Genomic DNA, 27,569 nt, shown 5'->3' with positions numbered 1-27,569 from the left:
ATTGGCACCCACAAAAGCCAACAGGTGGAAATGAGTCAAGTGTAATTAATGAATTAATAAGCAAAATGTGATATACATATCATCCTTAAAAAGGAATGAAATTCAGATGCATGCTACAAAATGGCTCAACCCTGAAAATGTCACGCTAAATAAACAAGCCAGATATAGAGGACAAGTCCTGGACATCCTCAACCAGATGAGGGTCTTAAAAAGCAAGCTCATGGAGATGGAAGTGTGGAGTGAGCATTATCAGGGGTCAGAGCTCAGTGGGTAGAATTTCTGTTTGGGGGCTGAACAGTAAGGATGTCTGTAAAGGTAATAATGTACTTAATGCCAATTGGAAGTGTTTACATTATGTTCTACTACATTTTTTTTAAGATTTATTTATTTATTATGTATACAGCATGTATGACTGCAGGTCAGAAGAGGGCACCAGATCTCATTACAGATGGTTGTGAGCCACTATGTGGTTGCTGGGAATTGAACTCAGGACCTCTGGAAGAGCAGGCAGTGCTCTTAACCTCTGAGCCATCTCTCCAGCCCCCTACTACATTTTTTAAACGACAGCTTTTATGGTAGCATATTTTCAGCAAAAAGAAATGTGTAAACAAACAAGAGAACAGAAATGGTAGGTGACTCATGGTGTGTCTCTTTCTAATAGTATCTGCTTATATATCATAACCATGGTTAATATAAAGAATACTTTATTTCATAAAAAGGTATAAATATTGGGGGGAAAGAAAAAGAAGAAAAGGTATAAATATTTAAACAAGTTTCCATCATTTTACACATCTTACCTAGTTTAATCTACTCTTAATTTGTAAGGTAGAGATTGCTATCTCCACTTTACAGTTAAAAAGATACATCTAAAATATAATAATCCTAAATATATATTCACAACTTTCAAATTTTGATAAATATTCTATCCATGTGGGAGCCAATTAATTCAATTCCCCAGGGAGTCAGAGAATAATAGTCACTGCCAATAGCTTCCAAGATACAGAAAGAGCCAATATGACAGCTGCCCCCAGCAGGCCACACGGCTGCACATTCAAAAGCCCAACAGATCTCACAACCAGACACCCAGCTCAGGGCAGGAGTCGACTAGCTTCATTGTCGAGCCTTCTGCTGCAGCATGGCCGAGAAGCCAGCCAAGTGGGGATGGCCTTCAGCCACAGGAAAGGGGCTCACACAGCCCTTCCCCACTTGGGCTCAAAGAACAGAACAGAAAGCACCTCTTGTGGTTTGGGAAAGGAAAACTTGATCCTTATCTGAAGAGTGAACAGCAAAATCCACACAACACATTTTCAGTAACATTTTAGAAATGCTCTTATCCAACTTCCTCCTCTTGACTTCATCGTCAACATTTAAGAAATGCTCAGTGTTCTCCAACACGCAAAAAGCAAAGAACACTCTTTCGAGTAACCAATCCAGTTACCACTTCCTTCCCTATTCTTCAAAGCCAAACTTCCTTTTTAGTGCTTTCTTAAACATTACTGATATGTAAGATTCAGACTTAGCTGTGGAGTAATTAAAACTGAATAAATGTATTTAATGGAACAATTTCTTCTAAATTGCTGTCATACTTCCTTATCCTTCACTCATTCCATAGGCTGACATCTACTCCACTTTTCCCACAAGGATTTTTGTCAATGTCACGATCATCTATAGCATGGAGGCCTTGATAGGGCCCTTAAAAATTCCAAGGACTCTGAAAGTCAGGTTGGTTACATTTCCTGAGGCATGTAATTCATGAGGTCCAGTGCAAAATGAAAATGTTCTCTTGTCTTAAAAAGTAGAAAGAACTCCCTGCTTCTCTTTGGCTATATCTCTCTCAGCAAGTTCTGTTGCTTCTAAATTTTATTTGCAACTTACTGTTGTGATGCTCACAGGTATCCAGGACACCATTCAGAGGTTGATGTGCAGCATATACCCTCAATGTCTGTGCCCGAGGGTAGAAAGGGCACTGGGTAATGAAGACAGGAGTGGCAGGAGGTGCAGAGTGCCTGTGCTAGCATGCACTCCCTGTCCTATCTGATGCCACCTACTAAACACCCAAAGACGGTTACTCGGAATTTCAAGATGGCAGCAGTAGGAAGCGGAGGAATCCCTGACTGAATTTGTAAGGAGTGGATGAAGTCTTGAGTGAATGTGTATTGTTGACATAGGCACAATCATGTCAAGGACCAATGTCTCAGACCCTTAGGAAACTGGTAAAGCCCTTCTCAGGTCAGGCTGAGAATGGCAAAGCCTTCCTCTGATCCAAGGATGAGTATTTACAAACAACTGATTGTAGTCTGTGCAACTATAAGTGTTTTTGGAATAATAACCAGAGTTTGCAGAACCTAGCAACTGCAGGTTCCTCCTTCCTGATGTCTACACCCTGAGACTGCTCACCTACACACATCCCAGACCAGTTGACCCCTCCCCTCCTGCTGAGGTTCTGGGCTGCTCTGGTAGTTGCTGCCTCTCCAACAGTGTGTGCACACCCCACCTGGGCCCAGTTTTTCTATCTACATGTCTGTCATTTCTTCATTCCCTCACTGCCCCAGTCAGGTTTCCAGACCCAAGCCACATGGGACATGATGAGCAATCCTCCAACATTAAATTCTAACTGGTGACGCAGCTCAGGCTGACATCTACGGGATCCTGGGTCCATCCCCAGAAGAAGAGTAAACTAAACACAGGGTTCCCTTCTCACGGTGTGGAGCTGGATGGGTGAGGAAGTGGGGAGACAGCAGGGAAGGGGAAACTGTGATCAGAACACAGTGTATGAAAACACTTTATTTTCAATTTTAAAAAGTATTTTAAAAAATACTTCCCTTCTCAGAAGGACACCCCATGCAGCCATGCTACCACTGTACCCAGGACAGGACAGTGACTCTACTATGTTCCATATGATCATAATATCTGCTTCAAACAAAAGTCAACAAAATAATTCCATTTCATTTATTCCTGCAACAAGCCTGCACATATACATGTATGTCTATATGTATGCATATGAGTGGGTATCCCCATTTTACAACTGGAGAACTGACTGGGAAAGTGTGATGTATTCCATAAAGCATAGGAGAAGGAACAGGCCCAACTCCTGCTCCAGCACCAGGTCTCTCTCCCTGCCTGTGCTTCCTGAGTGACGGCAAAGCGGAAGAGTGAGCAAAGCAGCCATTTGTATACATGAGCATCAGCTTAGCTATCAGGGGGAATTATTTCTATCATGTTTCTGTCAATTACAGTCAAGATTTCTAATTCAACTGATCTTTGTATATTTAAGAATTTGAAGGCCAGTTACCAACATGCAATCTAAAACCAGTAAATGGTGGGCATTTAATTTTTTTCATCAGTAATTTTATCCAAGGGGTGGGGTGTGGCTACTTTCTTCAGCGTTTGTGTGTGTGTATGTGTGTGTGTGTGTGTGTGTGTGTGTGTGTGTGTGTGTGTGTGTGTGTGTGTGTGTAAGAGGGGTAGGCCAGAGGACAGTCAAGAGTGTCATTCTTCAGGTGCTATCTACCTTGTTTGTGAGACAGGGTCTCTTACCGGCCTGGAGCTCGCCAGGTAGGCTGGGCTGGCCAGCAGCCCCAGAGATCCAGATCCACCTGTCTCTCCATCCCCAGGGCCAAGGTTACAGTTCACCACATTCTGTTTTGTTTCCCTTAAATGATGGCTCTAGGGATCAGATTCAGTTCCTCAGGTTTAAGAAGACAGGTGCTTTTCCAGCTGAGCCACTTCCCAGCCCACCGAGTACACACACTCTGGATGGTCAACCATTCCAGACAGGGAGATTTCACTTGGCTTTCCTCGTGTTAACAGAGTGCTTTACTTTGAGAAGTAAACTCTCAATGCATTTCAACTCATCAATTCATTCTAATTAATCCCCTAACAACAAAAAAAGTATTTGCTGTTGTTGTTGCTGTTGAGCTAACGCGTTTGCTGCAAATGTTTGCAGTCCTGCCCTCCCTCACAGCCGCTGACCACCCAGGGCATATTCAGGGGACAGGAAGCACAGGTACATATTAGACCTGAATGCACAGTCTCAGCTCACCAGAGCACAGCTGCCAAAGCACTGCTCACGGGCCATCTGCCCAGCTCCTTTATCTATCTCTAGGTAGAAAAGTCGTAATTTAAGCTGACAGCACTACTTGTCATGAAGTCTGTGGGTTTACACTTTCTAAATGTCAGTTTGAACTTCTGACTGGCTCCTTAGAGCACTCCTGTTTGTTTCCAGATGAGGTGGTGTGTCGGCTCTGCACACATAAAAGCTGTTAATCAGCAATTTGCACTGCAGCACAAGAGAGATGGCCGGCATGCCAACTGTGGTCCTACAGCATGCCTCCAGTCAGAGCAGAAAGCCTGTCCCAAGCCAGTAACACCCTCATACATCACAGAACTTATTCTCTGCTCCAAAGAGGAAATATCTCATGCCAAGAAACATATTATTTTGAAGTAATTGTTTGCATTCAGCAAACATGTTCCATGGTCTACAGACAGTGTGAATGAGGGCCACTATGACTCCCAATGCTCCTGGCATGTAGCTTCATCCATTTCCCACTCTTGACTCTTTTAATATTTACTACTTCACATCCCAGTATCTATTCAACTTTCTGAGTAAAATGGGGATGGGATCTTGAGAATTACCCTGGGTGTCTGCCTTTTCCTGTTATACACACAAATACTAACTCCAACGTGCAGACTCTCATCAACAACACTGAAACTGAGGCATAGTTTGGCATAATTTTACCAACTAATAGGCTTGTGTCTAGAAACTGAAATCTAGAATACAGGTTACAATGACAACTAAAATCTACTATCAAAACACTTTTGGGAATTAGACTAGCTTTTCCTCCTGCAGCCACCTCGGGTGCCATGTCAAGTTCTTCATGAAGATTAGTGGTCTCTTCACTGTAGCCATGAACCTTGACCACTTCAACAGCAGCCTTCGCCTGTGAGAGCCTCTGGAATTGGACTGAAAGTTGACCAAGCAAACTGGTTTAGTGATAGGAAAATGAACACCCAACTAGAATCCAAGAGTTGTTTCTATTGGCACGACACACATTTTACTGGAATTAGGAAATAAGTGCTTCTTGTGGCTGGAGAGAGGGCTCAGTGGTTGTGAACACTGGCTGCTCTTGCAGAGGACCGGGGTTCAATTCCCAGCACCCACATTGGACAGCTCACAACTGCCTGTAACTCTAGCTCTAGGGAATGAATCTTCAGGACTCCAAGGATATGTGAACACGTGTGCATACACACACTGACATACACATCAATAAAAATAAAACAAGCTTTTCAAACAATTCAGTCAGCAACAAATCCACTGTAGTTTTATTTCAACATCTTTAGTACTTTCAGATATGATCATATCTGATGCTCAGAATGAGGAAGTGGAGCCTAGCAATGGCTCACGCCTATAATCCCAACACTGGGGGGCTGCAGGACGGTGGGCTTAAAGCCAGCTTGGACTATATAATAAAACTCTGTCTAAGAAAGAAAGGAGGAAGAGAGGCAGGCAGGCAGGCAATAAAGCCATGAAATGACAGATATGAAATGTGTCACTGCTAAAAGCTTAGCTGCCAGGAAATGGGAACATGAGCCTGCAAGCACAGGAGCAAACTCTGCAGAAATGGCTGAGATGGCACATGGGCTTGCCACATGCAAACAGAAACCATCTAGGCATCTCCTCTGGTGATTCTTTTCATTAGTGCTAATGGGCTCAGGGGCTCTGCTCAGGAACTGTTCCTACAATTGCTCAAAGAACACAAATCTTTTCTCTATGGTGAGGTCCATTCTTATTTTTTTTTAAGGAAAGAATGAAATCTATGTGTAGTTATTAACACAGGAGCGTATACACAGTCATTTGCGTGCTTCTTCTAATCCCTTCTTTTTACTCTGAATTTGTCAGCTTATTAGGAAATACTGCCAAGTCTTATTGAGTAGTACAATACAGAAACAACCAAAATTAGATCCTTTGAACATGTCCAATTAAATCTATTTTTATCAGTATTGGAAATAAAAAAGCTATGGACGAAAAGGCAGTGACAGGGCATGCCACTCACCGTGGTGGCCTACAGCAGTGTGGAGGCTTTGAAATGTATAATGGGTACTTGTGAAAAGGGACTGTAGGAGCCAGGAGGCCAGCATGGGCTTTGATATGCTGATAGCCACCACAGGTATGTGTCAATGGAGAGTCAGATTCCCATTCTGCCAGAGGCAAGGGAAATGACTCCTACTTCACAAGTTCCTGAGGAATGTAGTCAGAAATCCTTCTATAGTTCAGCTCAAGCTCATGTCTGTTTGTATGGACCTCCTGAGACCAAATAGCACAGTGACAACTGTCCGGTCCGTGTGTTGAAATGCTACTCTCAGCACACCTCTCTTGAGTACTGGCTTTGTTTTCCCATGTCATTTACTAACAGCACTGAACTATGTAAAGAAAATCAACCAAGAATCCTGTAAAGCAGATAAAGTAGCCTGTGGAAAATGATGCCTTTCTAAGGTAGCACGGGCCCCATGCTCTGCTCAGGAAAGAAAGCAAATCAAAACCAACTGAATTTTCCTTCAACACTCTAAAAGGGACTACTTGTACATCCCCACTTCTTTCCACAGCCCTTTTTCTTAAAATTGCCTTACTCAGAAAGTTCTAGCCTGTAAATACAAACACGAATTAATCTGGTCTTTGTAGAAAACAGCAGCCAGGAAAGACAGATATGCAAAAAGTTACAATCAAAGCAACCCACTTAACACATCTGTCTGCTGTGTGCTGGTGACTCCAAAGGACTGATTCTTCCAGGCAACAGGAAGTTTCTTAGAAGTACTTTGGGTAGACTTGACACAGAGGCTAAAGTCAAGCTACACAATGGACAGTAAGAGATAGTCAACATAGACATCAAACTAGGGCCAGGCCATTTTGGGGCTTGTTTATAAACTCCAAAGAGTTTGGTCTTTATCTGCTCTTTTGTTTGCACAGTGCTAAGTAATGCAACAGAAAAGCAGACAGACTTAACCAGAAAACCCACTGAAAAGCAGAAAGCCAAATGCAAAGGGAAGAAGAGAGACTTCAGCACAGGGGGCAGAACAGTCTGACGACCATACACCTAACAAGAAGGATGAAAAGATACGGGGAGGCAAAGAGGAGGAAGCACTGAGGGAGGAATGTACACCCATACTTCACTTTAAATAAACACAAAAATCAACTAAAAATTGAACGATAGACCTAAATATGAACCTGCAACCATGAAACCACTCAAAGAAAACTCAGGAGAAAGTTTCTATACCTTTGTTATGTCATCAAAAGCAAATTCTATAAAGTAACAAATTGATAAATTACACTTCATAAAAATAAAAGACAAGTCACAAATGGAAAATAATACTTAAAAAGTGTGTATCTGAGAGAGGACTTATATATTAAAAAATAGTTTTCAAAATTCATCAATGAGAAAATAAGCAACTCGATTAAAATATTATTAAAAGATTTAGATCATTTACCAAAAGAGACAATCTTTTGAAAGACATACAATGACAAGGCACTCAAGGTCATTAGTCATTCCAGAAATGCAAATTAAAACCATAATGACACTCTACTCCACACCTACTGAAAATGATTAGCTGGGCCCCAGTTCTCTCTCTCCAAACCCCACCCTCTCAGAAAAGTCACTGGGAGTCCTAGGGGCAGTAGTAGCTCCTTCCCTGGGGCTGTTAGCTGCTCAAGGCGTGGTGGGGCATAAACCCAGCTTTGTGGAGGGCATGTCATGAGGCCACAGGGTATTTAAGCCTCCTCCTTCTGAGCAGCTACATGGTGATTTCTCTCCTTTGTCTCCACCATGCCCCCACCCCCCACCTCTGGGGGCTGGAGGGTCACTCGGGAGTGCTTTGCTCAAATATACCTGGTCTTTTACTTTTTAATTCGGCTTGATCTGGCTTACTGTGTTGGCAGTGAAAACTACTATGGGGTACAGAAACTTATCAATTGACTCAAAAAGGGGCTGGTGCCTAAAGTGCTTGTACATAGATACATTATCTATGAGAGACCCAAACTAAAAATTGCCTGAGTCAGCCGGGCGGTGGTAGCGCACGCCTTTAATCCCAGCACTCGGGAGGCAGAGGCAGGCAGATCTCTGTGAGTTCGAGGCCAGCCTGGGCTACCAAGTGAGTTCCAGGAGAGGTACAAAGCTACACAGAGAAACCCTGTCTCGAAAAACCAAAAGAAAAAAAAATTGCCTGAGTCCAATAGCAGAAGATGGTGTATCCATGAAACAACAATGGCAATAAAAGACAAATAAAAGATACTGAAATACAACACAGGTAAGTGACAGAAGCCAGACACAAAAGCAGCGTATACTGCATTATTCGAAATTATATATATAAACAGAAAGTACAAGGAGGGACCAGGGGACCACAAATGGCACAAGGAAACTTTTGGGGGTGATGGAAATGTCTTAGTTAAGTCTTAGATGGGCTCAAGAGCTACACAATGAGATGGACTGCTGAGGAATAAGGAGTTTATCAGGAATGGAAGACAAACACAGAGGCAGCAGCATGGCTGGGACCCATGTGCATGGGGCAGTTTCACAGCATAAGCCTGCAGCTAGGCTCTCTGTTCCAGGCAGGAGGCAGGGGAGCGGGTAGGAAGCAGTGCACTGGCCACCAACACCCACTTTAATGCAAGCTCACTTCCTCTGGTAAGAAACCCTGGCACCTGGGAGTCTGCTAGCTAGGAAGTCAATGTCTCCACCAGGCCTGTCAGCATCTATGAGAGGGAAGGCCCAGAGCAGCAGCTGGATTTTTTTCATATAATTTTGATCATGTTTTACCTCCCCCAACTCCTGCCAGATGCTCCCTATCCACTCATTCTACATTCTTACCTTACATTCTCTCTCTCAGAAGGAAACACACACACACACACACACACACACACACACACACACACACACACACACACACACACCAGCAAAAGGCCAACAAGACAACAAGTACCAAAGGAAGCAAACTGAAACAAACAAACAAAAATACACAAACATACCACTGAGTTCGCATTGTGGTGGCCAGCTACTGCTGGGCACGGGGCCTGCCCTAAAGTGTGGTTAATAGATCCAGTGACACTCCACTGGGGAAAACTGATTTTCCCTTTGCCAGCAGGTACCAATTGCAAATGGCTTCTTGGTTAGGGGTGGGACCCTGTGTCCACTTTCCCCTCTCAATAACAGCTGAACTTTTACATTATATTCTTAGAATTATGGTAGTTTCATTGATGTACGTCAAAACACCAAACTGTACAATTTAACTATGGGTAGCTTATATGTCAATTATATCTCAATAAACCTATTTATAAATGACGTGTGTGTATGTGTGTGAATGAGTTATGTGCACTACATGTTTGCAAGAGACCCTGAAGGTCCAAAGAGAGCACTCAGTCCCCTGGAGCTGGAGTTAGGGGAAGTTGTGAGCCACTCGATATGAGTGCTAGGAACCAAACCTGGGTCTTCTTTGAAAGCAGCAAGTGCTCTTAACTACTGAGCCAGCAGCTTTCCAGCCCTGTAATAACCCCTTTTAAGGGTTTAGTAAGGAATTAACAATTACGTTCCTGCTTTCTTTCTTTGCAAGAGAACTGAAGGACCTAAGAGTGAAATGGAGGCACCGGCCGAGGAGTGCCGGGCTTCCGGCAGTTATCTACGGGAAGTTACATCTGACTAACGGATTAAGGGGAGGAAAACAGCTGTTCGGCAGGAGGTTTTCTGTGACAGGACACTAAAAATTTACGTATTCCATCACTTAAAAGTTGAGTGATACTTAGAAACTTCTCTCCCCATTTTTTAAACCTTCCTTTCTTTTCTTTTCGCTGTGTGTTCTCCAGCACTAGGCACGAATGCCATTACTGAGTTCTCCCCATCTAGCTCTCATCCTAAAAGGAATAAGACATAGTTTATTCCGGAGCCATAGTGAAAGACCATGGCACAAGAATACAGATTTAGGTTACCCCAAATTCCATGTTCCAACATGGGGGGAAGTTTCATGAAGTTTACAGTTGAACAGAACAAAGAACATCCTAGACCAAGGTATGTTTACAAGACACTGGTGGGCACACCAGAGAGGCAGGTACAGATGGAGGAAGCTTTTCTACAGGACCAAGATGCTGTCTGATGACATTCTTAGCTTTGGGGTTGATGGGAGCTAGCTGTCTGCTAAGTTAATAGATCTCAAAGAGGTTTCTATCTGTAAGTCAGGAGATGTTAGTTCCTACACAGAAGAGGACAAGGATCATCTAGCTGTTCCAGAGGGCTAGAACTATTCCAAGATAGACAATCAGCCCCTGGACCTGCAACATTCCAATCTCTCCACAGTCCTGGAATTCTAGCCAGCCAACCGGTCTCTGCAGACACAGCTTCTTTTCAGGAGTTTTCATTCACACTCACCCACCCACCATTTGTTTTTGTTTTACTATAATGACACAACACTACAAAGAGTGTTTTATACTATTGTGGAAACATGATGCTACAATATTTCTGTGAAGTCACACTTGAATTGAGTGCACACACTATGGTACAGGAATTCTCTGTCTAGTGAGACAAGTGTTTAAACTTTAAACTGATAGAACAGTGAGTGGTGCTGAAAGAATGTGCAAAAACATTTAGAAGTGTGTGAAGACATACTTGAGAAGGTTGAACAGCATTTCAAGACTCTACAAAGTACACTAACAAAAAAAAAAAAAAAAAAAAAAAACGCCCTTCAACACATCAGTAAGGTTCAAAATGTTCTACGAAAGACACCGTAGTCTAGAATGAAGCCTTGTCCAGCTAGGACACTTGCCCTTGATGGCACTTTCTCAAACTACAGTGTTAACTGTAAAGAGGACTCAGCGGCTGCTCAGTGGACCTACAAGTGCCCCTTGGGTAACTCAACCTGCCTCCATTTGTACCTGTCACCTTTTGTTTGTTAGTGTCCAGGGACAACAGGTGCAACAACCTTGTGACAAGAGTGGAGAGTACCCCACAGGCAACAGTGACTTTCTGACAAAAATCGACCCCCCCCCCATCACTTCCTTACAAGCCCTGTAACCCTCTAGATGGCTAAAGCCTAGGATACATTGTCTTCCTGGACAGCAATTCTGATTAAAGGGTCTTCCTCTTTTTGATGACCCTGATGTGTTGGGTGCTCTTGGTACCCCAGTAACAACAGAAGCTCAGATCTGAATAAAGAACTAAAAGAGGTCCTGACTTTTCAAAGTAGCACACCACACTTGCCAAAACGAAACAAAAAAAAGTTGTTAAAGCTCAAAATTATAAAGCTAACCCTAAAATAGTAAATATGTTGTATCTTTAGAGGATATGGTGACTGGAACTAGAAATGAATCCAGGTGACAGGCCAGATGTCTGGCCCTGTTTTCTCTTCCTCTTCTTAGGGTAGACACTGCTGAGCAGACAGTGCAGGGCCACAGCACCGTGGGGTGTGCTCGCAGCCTGAACACAAAGGATATGTCTTTACGACTCATAAACACATTGAGAGTTATATGTGTGTTGTTTTGTCTTTCTAACACACAACTCTCGCCTAGAGATGAAGACTCCGGTGGTCACCAACAAAGCTGAGTCAGTCAGCAGCTGGGGATCCAAGCTGTACTAGAGCTTCATGGATTGCAGAAGCCTATGGAAAAGATCATCCTCTGTGTGATCGGTTGTAACAAGTACGATAATTAGATTAGTAACGGATCGTTCAAAAGGAAACATCGAGTGCTTATGTAAAAAGACTCCTTTCTCACAGTTCACGCACTTCAGAGAATGGGTCATGTTTTAAAAATGAGCTACGGAGGTCTTCAAAGATCCATGCTTAATTTAAAATATCTTTCATCAGCTTTAAAAGAAATGTCAACACCACCAGTGCATCTCCTTCTCTTGAATAAAATGAGGATTTACAGAAGTAAACAGACTTATAGAGCTAGGCTCAGCTTTTAGCAATTATATACAACTCTCTCTCATGAAGGGGTATGCAAGGCAGAGAAGATCATTATCAATTCCCATGCACACCAATAGAAAAATTCATATATGTGCAGGGGTATGCTTTATTCTATTTGGAAGTTGAATTTGACTGTTAATGGACAGATGTCCTTTCTGTGGTGATGTGTTGGGGTCCATAGAGGTTTCCTAGTGAGATCTGAGCTTGCTTTACACAGCAGGGCTGCATAAGGGGATGGACTGACCACCTGCATGGTTACCAGGTGTTTGGAAGGGTCTGCACTTGGCTGTGCTAGGTGAGGTCTTTTGCTCCACCCTTTTGCATTTCTATAACAAGCCCTTTAGCAAAGACAGAAGAGGTTGGTGAATTTTTTTTTTTTGGTTTTTCGAGACAGGGTTTCTCTGTGCAGCTTTGCGCCTTTCCTGGGACTCACTTGGTAGCCCAGGCTGGCCTCGAACTCACAGAGATCCGCCTGGCTCTGCCTCCCGAGTGCTGGGATTAAAGGCGTGCGCCACCACCGCCCGGCCGAGGCTGGTGAATTTTTACTCAGATCCTCCCATCTCCCTGCTCAAGAGTACCCTGGGGGAAAAAGTGGGGGCAGGTCCCCCACAGTGAGGGTGCTAAGTGCCATCCTCACACTCTGCCATACCAGCACCTTCTATGGACTGATACCCAGCCCTCCCCCTGCCCCTGCCCACACTCCCCACACCTCTCCTCCTGCCCAGCCAGGCTCATGGGGGCTGGTCAGGTAAGGGCAGAGTGAGAAGAGGCCATGTTCACTCTCATCTCCCCAGCGCCTCCCTGCCTCACTAAGGCCCCAGTTGCTCTCTCCTACCTCAGCTCCTACCACAGAGCTCCCTAACAAGGAGCTTCATGCCACATGCTGTCTTCTCCAGCTAAGGGAGGTGGCACCGACCCCACCCCACAGTCAGGCTGCTCCCAGATAGCTCGTCAGTCTGTCAGCTTCCTGATTCTGCAAACAGACCTCTCACTATATTGTCTTCCGCTGAAACCTGACTTTCTACATAGTGCATTTCCTAAAGCAAGATATACCCATCTGGAGAGACAAATGAACATTTCACATACATTTAATTCTGTATCTGGCCCAGTCTTACACAGCCCATCTCTTTGAACTGTCACGGTGATACAATGACTGAATATACATCCATTTGCACAAATCACTGCATTTATTTTTGTGTGTATATTTGTACCCATCTGTGTGTGGTGTGTTCTTGCTAATGTTCACTACAAATGTGGAGACCACAGGCCAATGCTGGACTGTCTTCCTTGACTGAGCACCTTATTTTTTAATATTATTTTACATGTATGAGTGTTTTTTCCTGCATGCATGTTTGTGTACCATGTGTGTCCCTAGTGCCCACTGAAGCCAGAGGAGGGTGTTGGATGCCCTGGAACTGGATTTACAGACAGTTGTGAGCCCCCATGTGGATGCTGGGAATCGAACCAGGAATCCTACAAGAGCCGCCAGTGCTCTTAACAGCTCAGACACCTTATTTTCTAAGACAAGGATTCACACTGAACGTGGAGTTCACAGGTCGGTGAGGCTGTCTGTACAGTGAGCTCCAGAAATCCCCCAGTCTCTACTCACTTTCCCTCTCACTAGGCTCAGAGCTGTTGTGCCTCGTACTTGCACAACAAGCACCTTACCCACTGAGCCATCACCCCAGACCATCACTGCCTAAACACACACACAGGCTTGCATGAAAAAAGGTGAAGGGCTTATCTCAGAAAATGGATGGTTAAATAAAACATGTTTACATTATATTCTGAAATACTATTCTTAGTACTGCACCTAATAAATAAAAGAGTCCATCCCACCCTGCATCCTCATTTCTTCTTTTTGAAAATCAAAACCACACCATGTAGCTTGCCCTACAGTTACTAACTGTACTCCAATCGGTAACAGTACATGTAAACAAGCACGCAGACAAAGTGAATCTCACTCTGCTCTGCTGCCTAGCCCCTGACTCTTCTGTGTCAAATGCTGCCTGGTGAGTGGAGCTACCAGTAGCAAACCAAATCAGACACAGACCTGAGCAAAGCCAGTGGAGGAACCTTGCTGTCATTCAGCAATATGTTCCAAAATGAATAAAATGATACTTTGTTTAGACAATTCCTCATCTCCATTAGCTGGATAATTGAGAGGTTATTATTATTATGTATTGATTGATCCTCAGATTAAACCAAGAGACTATACAGCGCCACAAAGTGGAAAAAGAAATTTATATTTTGATGGGGAAAATGATACAAACAGGAGGCTGGAGAGATGGCTCAGAGGTTAAGAGCACTGGCTGTTCTTCCAGAGGTCCTGAGTTCAATTCCCAGCAACCACGTGGTGGCTCACAACCATCTGTAATGAGATCTGGCTCCTTCTTCTGGCCTGAAGGGATACATGCAGACTGAACACTGTATACATAATAAATAAATAAATCTTTAAAAAAAAAAAAAAAGAAAGAAAGAAAATGATACAAACAAGTATCTGAACAAAAGGGTGACATTCGAACTATTCTACTGATAAAAACACAAAGCCACAGATAAAAGAGGGTCTTGGAAACCATCTAGTTAAGTTCTCTTACTTTGTAGATGGCTGCACTTAAACAGCTAGCTCAGAGAGCTGACTGGTCTGAACCTTATCAAGCTTCAATCTTTGGGCCATGTAGAAGAACGGCTCCTTTAAGGGCCATAATCAAATCAGGAGGGGGAATTAAGACTAGTGGATTCTGAATTATCACCCAAGTGTTCTGTAATGGTCACCCCAGCCTGGGGGATGGTGTGCTTGAGGGAACCACCATCATCTCCGGGAGGTCTTGTTATCCACGGTCCCAAAGGTGAATGAAAATGCAGACATCTGTCCAATGTCCCTGTTCCTCTGAGAACAGGGAGAGCAGGGCACTGACATGGCCTCAGATGGGAATGCATCATTGACATCCTCAAGCGCTGGTCACAACACTGGTTGTCATTCTATCTGTACCATGATTTGGTCCCAGGTTACAAATGAGCCACAACTCATCCAAATGATACCATGTGTGAGTAGAGTTTGTGAGAGAGAGTGAAGGGTTGGTCTGGTGGTTTGTTTCTATCCAGTCTCAAGCTGAAATGCAATTACCGTGTAATCTCACTGAGAAGTAATGGCCTTCAGGAGGGTAGGACCCTTGTGAATGGACTACTGCTTTTCTCTTAGAGCTGCTCTTAGTACTAGGCTTTTATTTTCTGCCTTCAAGTGCAATGTCTGCAACAAGTATCTACCTGCCCTTCTTCTTTTCTACGTGCACAGTACAAACCCTCAGCAAACCTGGGTCAGACGTTCGAGTCACATTCTGAAGTTCCAACAGAGAGACCTCTTTCCTTTACGGATCTCAGACACTATAGACAGAAAACCAACTCAGAAGGTGGGCAGAGAGGGAGAGAGAGAAATGAAAGGGAGGGGAAGGTAAAGGAGAGAAACACAGAAAGGGAGGGAAGACAGAAACAGAGTGATGAGGACAGGGAGACAGAGCACAAGCCATCACCAGGAAGGAGGAACCATCTCTGCCTGGCTCCAGACATGGCAAAGCCAGAAACCACAGCCAGGGACCTTGGGCCATTTCAAACTTGAGAAGCAACAGCTAACGCGAGAGGCATTCTGGACGGCAGGTACCACTGGGTGCAGACTTACCACCTAGAGGGATGCAAGCTTGCCTAAGCGATGAAGCTGCAGCTGAGGAAATAAATAACACTAGCAGTTAACTCTTGTGAGCTCTCCCAAGGACCCAAGCAAAACCAGCTGCTGACAGTGACAATGTTCCTCCACCTAGATCCAGGGCAAGTAAAAAGAAAAACCGGTCAAAACAGGACCCTTAAAGAAAACAACTGCTCTAATGTTAGGAAAGCTAAAGAAAACATTATCTATCAATTACCATTTATAAACCGCCATAATTAACCAGCTTTAAATCTGAAAACTGTCTCCTACAAGGACACTATGATGAGATAAAAGCAGATGTGCATATTTTGTTTTGTTTTTAAACAAATATAGACAATCATTTGTTTAGAAAACAGCCATTTTTTCAAGAGAAACAACTGAGAACGCCCATCCCCCGCAAGCTATGCCTCCTTTCTTTGTTTTAAATTCCATATAAATTATTCTGAGCTTATTGCTTTGATCGGATTTAGCTGTAAGTAATTATATTTAGTCAGACATTTGATCTATAAATAGAATCTACTAAAGGAATTATTACAACTTCCATGAAATTGGCAAACAGCAGCTCCATTTGATGCGATTCTAGAAAAGCTTTAGACTGAAAAGCTAGCAATATGTGGAGTAGCCACCAAGAAGATATGTGCTCTGAAAATTAAAATCTACAAATACAGCTCCGTATTTAAACTTTACAGAAAGAGTTAGCATTAAAGATTGTCTCTATCAAATCTGGACTTGTTATTTGATAACCACATTCAACTTGATGAAGTAAACACTTGAACAAAAGTTACGTTTTTCTTTTCATAGATATTGTGTGTTTCTTACACCACATCCACACATTGAATGTTGGCCAATAAATGAAATAAAAGGAGTAAGGTTTCCCACGTCCTGGCCCTGGGAGAAGATACTATCCATTGTTGGTGAGCAGTATGCAGTAAAATGTTTCACAAGGAAGCAACATAGACAATATAAAGATTGTTTGGTTAGGGGTAAGGCATTTCCAGACTGCTGTCCAACTTTGCCTGTTCACAAACACAAGCACTGAAGCCAGGTGGGTCTAGTGTGAAGGACTCTGCCGTATTTTTGCAACTTTTTTTTATAGATCTGGTATTTCTAAATGAAAAGGCCCCACTGTCAATACAGGTGAAAAAACTCCAGGATGAACATGCTTTAGATCTCACTCAGAGGAGAGGAACAATTCTGTCTTGTTTTAATTAAACAATAGTGTACAGAAATAATAAGTCCAGTCTACACTGTTGGAAGGGCCTAAAGTTCATAATCTACACACAACAAAATAAAAGAGTCCCTCCTCCCCAAAGCTGTGGCATATGTGACAATAATAAATGCCCCCAAACCCAACCAAACCAGAGTGCCAGGCACGCACGGCTCCTGTGACTGACCTGCACGCTTGCACAAGACCCTTCTGCAAAGCAGGCTCCTTCTCTGGCTTCCTCCATCATTCCTGCCCACAGGATGGCAGTATTTAGTTCTCAGCCCCACAGATTTCGTTCTCAGCCCCGCAGATTTCAACCTGGATGGTAGTTTTGTGGAACAACTAGTTCACACGACACTGAGCAGACAACAGCTCCCTACAGGCCTGCTGACTCTTACCACCAGCATAAGACTGAACCATCACTGCCATCTTATAGCTGAGCACTCTAGTCTGGCTCTTCCAGTTCATCAGTGAGAAGGTTCATGTTCTGGAACCACACTCGTGAAGTACCTCTTCCTGCATTTGTTTCATGGCCGCCTTACCTACCCAACTGCAAACCCATACAGGATAAAATAGTATTCATCTTGGTCTTAGGCACATATTTGTACTGGATTTACAACTGTTGAAAAGGGAATGATGGGTAAGAAGGCTGAACTTGAAAACAAGCCACTCAAGTTTCTTATGGTGATACCATCATATTCTCAAAACCAGTATAAGGAGACCCAACGGAAGTAATACACTGGAAATTAGTCATTTGTAATGGGTGTGGCAAGTTTTGCCTATGAATGCCATAGTGGTAAGAAGGATATGGGGGTTATCAACTGATCAACAGGAAACATGTGTCTGGTACTGCAAACCTCTGGCTAGGGAGCTCACAGGCCCCAGAGGAGAACTTACTGCTGTTATTCCACTAAATATACGTGGTATCAAATTGCCCTCTAAATGTGTGTCTCTGCACAAGTAGGTCAGTGGGGCTCCCAGACCTCAGCAGAGAAGTTTCTTTGTGCTGGGGATGGTAGTTAGTGCTGAAACTCACAACTGGTCAAAGTGCAGAGAATAAATGGAGTATTCAGCCACAAATGGGACATCTATGCTACACTCCATCCCAGGCCCAGAGATCACTGTGGAAGAGGGGAGAAAAAGACTGTAGAGGGCCAGAGGTCAGGGAGGAACAGAGATTAACAGTGTCTTCTGGGTATGACATGAGCTTTACTCATGAGCTCGTGGCACCTGTGGTTGCCTGCACAAGACCCGCCACGTGACCAAGCCAGTCAACATTCTACCATGGGATGGGGACAGGGGTTCATGAGCCCTTCCTCGACTCCTAAATGAGGAACTATGGTGGTTGATGGCTTCTGGAGGAAGCAGAGGCAGTTGTATCTCCAATGGATAGCCCTGTCTTCATAGTCATCACAGATTGCACTTGATGGGTTATACAGAAAAGAGGACTGGGATGGAGAGACAGCTCAGGGGTCAAGAGCACCTGCTGCTCCTGCAGGGGACCTGGGTTCAGTTCCCAGCATCACATGGCAGCTCACAACCATCTGTAACTCCAATTCTTGGTCATCTAACACCCTCTTCTGGCCTCTGCAGGCACCAGGCATGCATATGGCGTATAGACACAGATGTAAACAAAACAGTCACACACACAAAATAAAATAAAATACATCTTTTTAAAAAAGAGGACAAGAAGTTGGTAGGTTAAGGAGATGGGAGTACATCTGGAGGAGTTTGGTATGAATATGTATCAAAATACATTGTATGAAAACCTCAAATAATTAATAAAAATATTGTATTTTTTTAAAAAAATGAATAATTGACGCTGTGTTCCCAGCTCCACCACTGCCTGGAGATGAGGCAACTCACAAATCCTCTGCATCTGCTGGTCTTGACCACACCAATATAAAGTATGGCATCTGCTGTGCTTCAGAGTTAATGAACCTCCCAGAGGCGGCCTGTAGAGCTAAGGTAGATCAGATCACACACGTGAAGTTCCTGGTACTAGACCAGCCTCCAAAGACACTAGGCCCCTCCCTCTCAACCAAAGGACTCCAGAAAACAGCTGCTTATTAGGACATGGAGCCTCCCTGTCTGCAGCCTGTCAGTAACCTGGCATTTTCATTCTGAGGTTATTTTTGTGGTAGCCTACAAATGCTGGTAGAGAGAATGATTCATCATACAAACTAAAATCACAGCTTATGAAGAAATGCGAACTGCAAATTACAGGGAGAAAGGAGGCTTAAAAATGTACTTGAAAATAATAAAAACTCAAGAGTAGTCACTTAATCCAATATTTTATTGGAAATTGGACCAAATCCAATTCTCTTAAGGGCACCACAGTTTGCTAACCAGATGTTAATACTGTTCTGCCAAAGAAAACTGAAAGATTTAAAGGCTATTTTTTCCATAAAAATTGTCTTGTTTATATTTCCAAACATATATTTCTCTGATGTCCTGATAGATTAGATTAAAAACTAATCAAGTTCCCTTCAGTCTACTCTCGGACATCAGCAATGTGCTTCCAGAAGATCAGAAGAGAAAGTGCCCGTTCTTTGAGATTTGGTTAAAAAGCAAAATAGATAGCAATAGACATCCACATCCAGACTTACAGCTGAAGGACAGGCATTGTACACACAGCCCAGGCTCAATAGCAGGACTTAATTACTCCATTATAACAAACAGCATGAACCTCATTAGTGGATCAGCACGGGAGTCATGAGGACACAAGACTGCTGGCATGACCCCAGCCACCACAGAAAGGCACTGAACCCACCATCCAGACAACCCAGGATCAAAGTAAATTTCCTGCATTTTCTTTTTTTTTTTTTTTTTTTTTTTTGGTTTTTCGAGACAGGGTTTCTCTGTGTAGCTTTGCGCCTTTCCTGGAACTCACTCGGTAGTCCAGGCTGGCCTTGAACTCACAGAGATCCGCCTGGCTCTGCCTCCCGAGTGCTGGGATTAAAGGCGTGCGCCACCACCGCCCGGCAATTTCCTGCATTTTCACTCAGGACGCAGACAGGAAGACAGGAGCCACAGTGGTGCAGCAATGGTGACAGCTGCGCTGAGCGTCTTACTGCAATCTAGACGTGGCAAGAGTTTCGAGCCACTTTTTCAACATCTCATCCTTCTATCCATCATCACTCCTCAGCCTCAAAGCTGTTGCTCACAAATGAGGCAGTCATCTACAAAACAGAGATAACAGAGTAGATTTGATCCTTCGGTGGATTATCTGTGAACTCCACCTTCGGGTAACAGTCCTGAGTTAGTTGGCTATGCAATACTAGGAAGCAACCAAATAAGCAGAGGGCCAGAATGCCCAGCAGACCGAGCTCACACCCTGGGCAAACGCCTCCAATCACAACCCTAACTATCAAAGGAACTGAGAGCCCAAAAGCACGGCCAAGGAGAAAGTCCACAATCCACGGGATTTCGGCAAATGGAGTGATTAACCTCCAATGAAGTGGACTTTAAATAAAGAATAGAATCAGATAGGACAATAATCATTTTATAATTATAAAAGGGAAAATCCATCCACAATACCTTATCAAGCATGTAAGCCCCGAATAACAGAATCTCAGAAGACAGAGCTGTTTGCTTACTGTCACTTTTTCTTTCTTTTTTTTTTTGTAAAATTATGTGCATGTCTATAGTATCTGGGATTGGTATTTACAGGACAGATGTTCCTGGAGGCCAACGAGTGTTGGGTCCCCCTGGAGCTTCAGTTACAGGTGGTTATGAGCTGCTCTCCATGAGTGCTAGGATCTAAACTTGGGTCCTCTGAAAGAGCAGTACACACTCTTAACCACTTCAGCCTCTGTCTCCCATTTCCATGAACCACCTTCATGAGAACTTATCTAAGCAAGATTAAAAATGGCACAGTGATGCTAACTCCATTCTCAGCCTTGCTTGATTGACTATTATCCTCAGCTCTGAAACATCTTTCTCTTTGGATCTCAAGGTCTCACTATCTCCCCATAATAAAGTCTATCAAGTTCCAGACAGGAAGGAGAGTAGACAAGAACCCTGATGTGCTGGTGTGCACTCACTCACTCACTCATTCACTGGCTACACCCTTAGTTTCCCTCATTCTTCATCTGTCTTTTGATGATGGAGGATGGAAGATTTGGTTGCCAGACCTCGTCTCCATCTGATACACCTATTGTTTCACTTATGCATGTTCTTCGATGAGAATGGTATGAAGGAGTGTGACAAACTCCTTCACCTATCGCCCCAAACTGTTCACATTCCTCTTCCAATCTCCACTTGTCATTTTAGAGTAACTGGCCATAGTTACAGTCTATAACTCTCAAATGCATTACTCTATTGAATTCCATGTATGTACTCAAAGTCTCATTGAGATGTTTAATAGTCATCAAAAAGAAACCATTAATTCTAGCTACTTTTCCCACCAAGCTTCTCTCTCTACATCCTACCCCCTCTCTCTAATACACCAAATGTTTAGGCTAAATATCTGAGTACCACTGTATTTGAGTCCTTCTAAAACTTCACTTGTTCTGCTTTCAGAAGGAAACCTAACCACATCCTAGCACTCTCTACCTTGGTCTATGCCATCATCTCTCACCCAGATGACAAGGAGCTGAATTTCAATGGCCTCCTGGGTCTAATCCTTGCACAATGGCACATTCTCCACATGGCATCTAGGCTGATGCTTGGAAGCATTAGTTTGATGTCACTATTTCGCTTAAAATCTAAAATCCTTCCATTAAAATAAAATACAAAGTCTTTAATGCAACCTTAAAATCCTAAATGATCTGCCTTCTCCCAGAAACCTGTTTGTCTTGATCCTCTACCACCAGAGGCCTTGCACTCACCCAAGGCTAGCTTCACCTCTCTCCCCAGGCCAGCCACACCCCTTCCTCATCCCTCCTTAAATTCAACAAGAATATTCTCTCCACTGGTCTTTTCCTTTGAGGGTCCCTCTGCCTAGACTGTTCTCCCCAGAAGCCTTGTGGGCATTCCCTTCCCTTCTTTGTGTCTATCCACCCTCCATTTCTTAAGAAGCACAATTCCATTCTACTTAAGACACTATCGCCTGTCATGCCCATCATCATGCTTCTCTTTATGACTTTGTTTTCTTCTAAGCACCTGCCATCATCTTCCATGTTTGACTTTTCTAGGGGTGTTTATTTCTACTTACGCCAGGTAGAGGCATGCCAGAGAAACAACTCACCTGTGGCTAACTTGGCACACCAATGCAATTCATTGATTGGAGTTACTTACAGGAGCACAGGTGAAGGGTTATTTACACAACAAGCAACTTACAAGCAGCAGCAGCAAAAAGAGCAGCTCTCCCGCCCTGATACACACACAGTTGTTAATCTGTGGTGGATCCTCAGGAGAGGACCCCTGAGCCTCATGAGCCCTCCTCTCCTATCACAAGAGGATGTTAATGGGCTCAATCATGTGAGCATCTCGTCCAGCTGATTGTAGTTTCACTGATTTCAAGGTAGTAATGGCCACACCATGCCCCGGTGGCAGAGTTCCACAAATGAAATACATTCATTCTCTCTCACAGGAGGTGGTAAGGAAGAGAAGCAGGGGCTTTGCTTTTCTCAGTGCTGAATCACCATTGCCTAAAGCAGCAGCAGGTAGAGGCAAGCTCACCGGGTACTGTTAGTGCTTCTGACCTGCTGGTCTCTGGGTTCTTTGTCCTTATCGGTCTCACTTGTTTACGTCTCCATCCCATCACAAGGTCCTCACTTTCCAGTGTCTTGGCCTCCCCACTACCCTTGCTGTACCTGACCTCTGTCTATGGAGGTGAGAAGATGGCAGGAAGCTTGCTCCTCTCTAAGTGGACACAGTAGTAGGTGGGAGGTTCTGTTTTTGTTTTCAGATATGATCTCATGTTGCCCAGGCTGTCCTGGAACTCGCTATATAGCCAGGCATGATCTTGAACCCCTGAACTTCTTGTCTCCATCTCACAGTGCTGGGACTACCGCCAAATCCCATCACACTTTGCAGTTTTTCTTTTGGTTTTACTCAAATAATCTGGGGTGCTTTTCTTTTCTTTCTTTTTTTTTTCTTTAGTTTTATTTTGGTTCTGTTTTTTGAGACAGGGTTTCACTATGTAGCCCAGGCTCTCCTCAAACTTATCTTCCTCCTGCCTCAGCCTCAAAAGGTGGGTCACCAGGCCTAACTCAGTAGATATAGTTTTAAAAGGAGTTTTAGGTTCAGAGCAAGACTGAACAAAAGGTACAGAGAGTTCTTACATGCTAACCACATAACACTTACTTTTAGGATTAGTGTGAACCGCCGTATGTGTACTTGAATGGCTATGCACTCATCCACTGTGAGGTTTCTGTGATTTTCCAAACTCTGATTAGGTCATTCCTTGTTCAAACTTTAACTGGCTTATGTAACACTCTATAGAAATCAAATCAAATTCTTTTACATTATTTGTTGCTTGTGTGTGCAGATGTGAATGCATGTGGGTGTGTGTAAGTTCGTGACACTCGTGTGGAGTTAAAGAACGATTTTCAGAGTCAATTCTCTCTTTTCCACTGTGTGAATCCTTGAAGATCAAACTCAGGTTGCCAGCTTGGTGGCAAGTATGAATGTCCCATCTCACTGGCCCTTTAGTTTGATTTTCAAAGAGTTCTACAATTTGGATCCAGCCTGTTTTTCAACTTCACCTTTCACGAATCACCCCCATCTAACCACCTCTATGCAATCTTTATTCCAACCACAATTCTACTCACTGTTTCTGATCACATGCTGCATTTTACTATTTCTGTTCTATGTTCCATCTCTGCCAAAAATGCACTCCCCTCCAGCACGTCTGCCAAGCTCCCCCAGTCTTTCAAAGCCCAGCTGGGACCCCATTTTCTGCAGGAGACTCACTCAGCTATGCCGGCTGATGTCCACCTCTGTTTTTGCTATACTTTCAAATGTTAATTTTATTTATGTCTCTCTTCCAGTCCTTGCCTCAGGGGCAGGGACCACAGGGCACATGCTGAGCAATACCTGGCATTATGAAGCAGGCTGTTGAGGAACAGGAAATAACTCATCTACTAGAGAGGGCATATGAGAGCTACTTCCAAACTTTTCATCATTTCTCTCTGGTATCATTCACTAAGTCCCAGAACTTAGCGGTTTGTTCTGCTATAGTACACACCTCCACTGCAAGACCAAGAAAATGAGGAGGTTACTGGTTTCTTTGTGATTTTCTTTTTCTTTTCCTAGGCAGAAGGAGTGGGGAAAATGGGGTAGAATTCTGCAGGAAAAGTAAAACAGTCTCAGTGGGCTTTTGTGTGGAGAAGGCTTTTCACTTTATTTCAGGAAAATCTAAAGTGAGTGTCCACATACAAGGTTAAGAAGTGTTCTCACCTCAAGCGTTGTGACCCTGCTGACTCAGGCTGCACTTCCAGCGCCCTCTCTCACATTCTGCAAGTCAGCACTTCTCACACTATTTGTTTGAATGTTCACTTCCAATATCCTCCTTAGCATCCGCACCCATGCTCCGTTGTGTCCCAATTGTCTGCTCCATTACTTTTATTGCTGTTTTGTGCGAGGGGCACATACTTGTACATGAACACATGCTTGTACATGCTTCTATGGCTCAAGGTAGCATAGATTTTTATTTTTATTTTTATTTTTGGTTTTTGGTTTTTCAAGACAGGGTTTCTCTGTGTAGCTTTGGAGCCTGTCCTGGAACTTGCTCTGCAGACCAGGCTAGCGAGCCTCAAACTCACAGAAATCTGCCTGCCTCTGCCTCCAAGTGCTGGGATTGAAGATGTGCGCTGCCACCACCACCCAGCCTAGCATAGATTTTTAATGTTTTATACTCAACCCTATTTCTTTCCTATAAGTTACTTTTAGTGGACAGTTTTGCAGGGTGTGTGTGTGTGTGTGTGTGTGTGTGTGTGTGTGTGTGTGTGTATAACACATTATAGTAAAATGACCAATTAATATTCAGAGCCAAAAGTCTAGTCCTTGACTGTATTAACAATGTATGTTACTACATTCAATTTTCAGAAACAACTGAAAATACTCCAATATTCTCAAGATCTTAAATCATAAATCAATATTCATGTCCAAATCTGAGATTCCCAAAAAGCCTCACCTAAGACACCTAAGGATTCTTGCTCTGCTCAGGTCCCATGTGCTACACCAGAAGCACTGCTCAGATTCCACAGGCTGCACTTGGCTACATAGTGATCTGATTTGCAACAATGTCAGTCTGACTTTCAAAGTCCCAGTAAGCAATGTGACCTCTGGTGATGCTAAACTATGGAACAAAACCAACTGAAAGGCAAGACAAACGGGCATTTCCGAATCCACTCTCACAGCAGCTGCCTGGGCTCCTGCCCAGCCCCAGAGCGAAGGTCAACCCCTGCTTGTTGTCTTGGAACCTGCATGCACAGAGCACAGAGCATTCAACACTGCCTGAATTTCAGCATGCAGGATATTATACTGTCCTATTTGCTCAGTATTTTGTCCTCTCGCCTCTGACACAGTCAAAACCCCATAGGAGCTGGAGCTCTGACTCCTACGGAAACCGGAATGATCTCGTTACTGTCAGCAAGACGAATAAGCAGTATACTATTTTATCTGAAAGCCTCCACATTTTTACCCTTAGTTCAAGCCTCCAAGCAGGAAGCTGAGTTTCAGTATAAAAACTTGGCATCAGAATGCACTGTGATGTGTGCTCAGCCTGGCCTGACGATGCACATTCACCCAGCAATGTACACACATCTGTGTACACAGGCACAAACTCAGGAAAGGATCTTTTTTTTAGTGGCGAAACTGGGCAGCTTTATTGACAAGGCTCAGGTACGTGGGTGGGACAAGACCCGAGCCCAGGCTTTATGCTTCTCCTCTGGCCTCATGGGTGCAAACTTCTCCTGGAGTTTCTTCCACACGCTCTTATCCATCTCCTGAAATTCTTCCAGGGTGTCTGTGGACAGGATCAGCTTGTATTCTTCCACGGACAGACCACTGAAGCTGGTGTCTGGGGCGAGGGTACTTGTATTTATAGTAGTTTGAATGCAGTTGTGCTAAGCTTTCGTACATCTGATCACAGGCCTCGGGTTCTGTCCCCTGGGTGTTCTCTCCCTCCTGAAAGGCCTGTGCTACCCGCTTCTGCAGGTAAGCGCCCAAGTCCCGGCTCCGTTTGGTCTCGTTCACTGGCCATTCCTCACAGAGCTTAAAGAAACGACGGTATCGGAGAGCTGCCATCTTGGGCCCCCCTTTCAGGAAAGGGTCTTTAACACACCAGTATCTTCTACGTATGATTCCTTAAAGCCAAGTCAGCCTGCCTTCCTTTCTTTCCTTTATGCCTCCCTTTCTTTTCCAGGAAGCAGGTAGAGTACTAGAAGACAGATTACTCATCGCTACTGTGCATTCATTCCATAAGCCCTGCATACATAAACCCACATGTCCGCAGTGCCATCCCATCCCTGAGATACACTGCTCAGCCAAATTACTTCATTACAAAACACACTCAAATAAAAGCAATGACATTTAAAAATACACATAGAGTCAAGGCCTACTTACCATGATGGTGTTACCTGTGGCCTATCGTTCATCAGGGTGAACCATGTTGGGAAAGACACGGATACATTTCACATAGAAGCCATAAGAATCTGAAAATTGAACGCTTCACGAATTGGTTGGTATGTAAGATGAATAATTTTTTTTTAAAAATAAATAAAAAATAGAAATATGAACTTAAAAAAATAAAAAAAAATAAAAAAATAAAAAAATAAAAAGAATCTGAAAATTGTTTGCAACTATGACCAGGGCAGACCAAAAAAAAAAAGAACAAAACCATGACACCTCTCTCCAGGTTTCTCAGCCCTAAATCCCAGAGTTAGACAAGATCAACCAAAGGGTACTTGGGAGACCAGCTCCATCCGGTCACCTCACTTGCAGAGTGGACATCTACTCACAGCAAGGGAGCAGCTGGGCTAAGGTCACCGGTGGGAACACCAGTTCACTGATTCCTGAGCTCCTTCACGTAGCTTAAGAAGAAGTATATCCAAACAGAATCTGAAGTGAATTCAAGTACCACAGAAGGGAATTTCCCCCGACTTCAGAAGTCTACATGCTGATTTATTGGCTATCCTCAGCAGGGACTCGGTGTTCTTCCTGGAGGTCCTTCCACATTTGTACGTCCAGGAGGGTATCTGTCCGTCTTTTCAGAACGTTTAAGTAGCCTTTTCTATGTATTGAAGTGTGCTTAGAAACCATAGGCTACATTAAATATTTAAGGAGACTCAGGAAGATGATGACCCCCTGAAAAAGCAGATTAACCACAATGCGCTCTGTCCATGTGCTGGTGCCGTGGTGAGCACTTGCTGCTAGTCACCGGTCACCCAGACACACTCCTCAGAGCGCTTGCTCTCAACCACTTCGCAACAGGGCTTCTGTACACAGCAATTACATGTTACAAGTGAAAGGAAATGAGACTGGTTTTGTTTTCTGTTTTTGTTTGTTTGTTTGTAGCTGGATGTTGGAAGACTAATAGATTAATTTTTCTTTCCAAGACAAGTTTTTCTGTGTAGCTCTGACTCTCTTGGAACTTACTATGTAGACCAGGCTGGCCTTGACCTCAGAGATCTGCCTGCCTCTGCTGCTCAAGTAATAGGATTAAAGGCCTGCGCCACAACGCCCAGCTAATAGATTACATTTTATGCAGTGTGGAAAGATAGAATTTCCAACCTCAGACTTCAGGTGTCATTCCCAAGTCCTTCACTATAA

General features: G+C 43.7%; 1 protein-coding gene and 1 pseudogene across 4 annotated transcripts in view; both read right to left on the bottom strand.

Moving 5' to 3' along the window:
- The window catches only part of Ttc28 (tetratricopeptide repeat domain 28), a 432,623-nt gene that overhangs the window by 250,090 nt on the left and 154,964 nt on the right, over positions 1-27,569 (bottom strand). The window lies entirely within an intron of this gene.
- LOC128120708 (ubiquinol-cytochrome-c reductase complex assembly factor 2-like) lies at positions 25,598-26,045 on the bottom strand (annotated as a pseudogene).

This window comes from Peromyscus californicus, unplaced genomic scaffold (assembly GCF_007827085.1).
Source record: "Peromyscus californicus insignis strain IS unplaced genomic scaffold, ASM782708v3 Scaffold_2__1_contigs__length_46816999, whole genome shotgun sequence".
Taxonomy (NCBI): Eukaryota; Metazoa; Chordata; class Mammalia; order Rodentia; family Cricetidae; genus Peromyscus; species Peromyscus californicus.
The sequence above is the reverse complement of the archived record's forward strand: the minus strand, read 5'-3'. Positions and strand labels throughout refer to the sequence as shown.